Source organism: Propithecus coquereli, unplaced genomic scaffold, assembly GCF_000956105.1.
Source record: "Propithecus coquereli isolate 6110/MARCELLA unplaced genomic scaffold, Pcoq_1.0 Scaffold260, whole genome shotgun sequence".
Lineage (NCBI taxonomy): Eukaryota > Metazoa > Chordata > Mammalia > Primates > Indriidae > Propithecus > Propithecus coquereli.
The window spans coordinates 150,517-153,456 of NW_012148175.1; positions in this window are offsets into that span (position 1 = coordinate 150,517).

The window sequence follows — 2,940 nt, forward strand, 5'->3', positions numbered from 1 at the left end:
TTATAGAAGTGAATGTTTGAAAACAGACATATTATTATAGACAGATAAGTAAATTATAATAAATGGGGAAGAATTAATAATATACGGTTATGTTTTATAAGGGTTTTTGATGATGTGAGGAAGCAATTTAAAAAAAAACGGAGAGACAGACAGAGGGGTAGAAAAAAAGATAAAAATAGATTTCCAATTTAATGAGTCCAGATTAAGAGATTGGAGACCTATAAATCTAAATGATGTGTTGGAATATTATGGGTATATTTAATTTTCTTTTGTTTTTTATCATTTTCTAAAATTAATATGTTTAAAATATTATACACAAAAAGTTGTCATTTTAAAAAATGAGATACTGCTAAAAAGATTTCCCATGTTGAATTTCATTTTGTTTGGTTTCCAGGTTACTTTATAATTAAGGATTTTATTTTATCTCTTTATATATCCACTATAATGAAGGAAATACATTTTTTGGAAAAAAGGACAATCAAAAGCCTTTATATCTCAACATAGATACTATTTAGAATCATCAAGCTGAGATGTCTTCTTTTTAGGAAATGTATATAGAAAAAGAAAAATTAAATAACCATAAATATACATTAGTGGGAACTTTTTTGACTGAGAGCATAGCATGGGTTTCATAAGTCTCTTGTGTAAACATAGCCTTTTTATTCAAGTGATTCAATTTTCTTTTTATTCTTTCAATCATATAAATAAAAGCTTTCTATCAAATAATGTCACTCCTGCCAGTTTATATTAATCAAATGAGCAATGGATCTGTATGTTACACTACAGGGAGTTTTCTTCTTGGTTGATTGTATTTCTTAGAAGAGAACTAAGGATTTTGTAAGGTATTTGAATCAGCTATTTGCTGCCTTGGCTCTCATATTAGCTATTTTACATAAAGGGTATTTACTGGGGAGTTTTAAATGGCACCCTACTACCTTATTGAAAAAAAAATCAACATTTTTAAACATTCTCAACATTGAACAGAAATCAGAACAGGAATGAATAAATAAAACAGGGTGTTTAAAAAACTATATTTTAGAAAAGACTACTGTTCTGAATTTTCAAATTCTGACTTTTTCCTAGCAGAAAACCACTTTCTTACTTATTTACCATAATTTTTTTGTGATGAAATAATCACTATCATTTCAATAATTGGCAAAGCAGATAAATGGTACAACATATTTACAGTCTACTGATATTACCAACCCACAAAATGATTTACTGATTTTTTAATGCTGGACATTTACCCAAAGCCAAGAAAACATTTTTATTTGTTTAATTACATGCTTATGTATTTCCTATCAGTTTTAGATTTGAAAATCAAATACGTTGAAATAATTTTTAGTGCTATCTAAAGATCTTCAACAATATAACATATCAAAAGCAATGAATATATTGCTTGCTAAATTGTGCCATTTTAATAATGAAGCATATAAACAAACTATAACATATATTTTATACTATTCAATCTCTTTGTTTTGATAAAATTTCAACCATCTATATAGAAAGAACTTATGATACTAGTTACAGCGTATGTGAAATGTTGAACAAATCATTTGCATATATTATAAGATATTCCCTTTCTGAAAATTCTGTTTTGCTTATCAGGAATAGCTATGCTTCGTTGAGTAATCGTCTCTGAGTTTGCTAAAGATACATTAATGCCAAATTTCTGAGCCACAGAAAATTAATGAGCTGTAGGTCTCAAATGTATACATTTTGTCATTATTTTTATTCATTTCATATCTTTCTCCCCTTTGAAGGGCCCAACTATTTCTAGTTTACCTTATCTTGTCTTATTTTGTTACCCTGGAAATTTTCAAAAATGCTTTTGAAAACAAGGTCAGACATCATTAAATAAATATAAAATATTTTTATTTTTTCTCTATTGATGTGAAGATAGTATAAACATACAAAATAATTCAAGATATCCTAAAACAATAAATTTTTGAGTAACTTGAGGAAATAAACACCTATTTATCAATCATTCCTCAATGTTTCTCATAATTATTAAAGAGTTCAGGGGCAAATTTGCAGCAGTGTAGCAATGCTCCTTTTTTTGGTCTTAATCATCCATCAGAAAATCTCGAACCAGTCAAATAATTCAGTAATTCTTGAAATTTGGTGATAATTAGCGATTGAAATGTAGTTTAAGAAAAAAAATTAATGAACAGAGCAGCTTGCGGAGTTCTCAATAACCGTGAAGAGGGTGCTTAAGAAAAATATGAATGTATGGGAATTAACAGAACTTTGCACCAAAATATATGCAAATTCAAGTGGAATGTCTATTTATTTCCTAACCGATATATTTCAGAAGACTATATGTACACTAACTTTTCGGAATTCAAGCCCTGATACATATTTGAAAAAATAGATATGCGGTGATAAGCGTGGTAACATGACTCAAGTTGTCTTAGTTTAGATACTCCCAGAAGCAGAAACTGGGAAATAATTTGCAGACAAGCAAGTAGTAGATTTGAGAAGTGCAGGGAATACTGGTTGGGAGTGGGGAAATTGATACAGAAAAGGAAGTACAGCCATATAACATAGTGGGCAATTGGAACTTAATCCCATGGGAAAACCTTGAAACTGGAATAAAATTCACATCAAAGAATTATCCCATGTGTGAGATGAGAATCTCTGGGTATTGAAACAAATTTTCGCATCACAAAGTGATTGGATGTTGCTTCTAGGGTGTGTCAATCCCCAGTCACCTCAGGGCTGCCATACAGGAGCAGACTGTTCTTCCTCTCTATGTTGTTTTTTTAAAACAAAACAACTCAGGGATAGATTCATAGCTATTAAGGATCTGGAGCACATAGGAATAGTAGGATCTCAGATATGAGGGAGTGGAAGCAGAGGAACAGATAACGTTTGCTATGGTCCCACAAATAATCAGAAATTGCAATTCATATAATCATAAAATATAAATATATATAA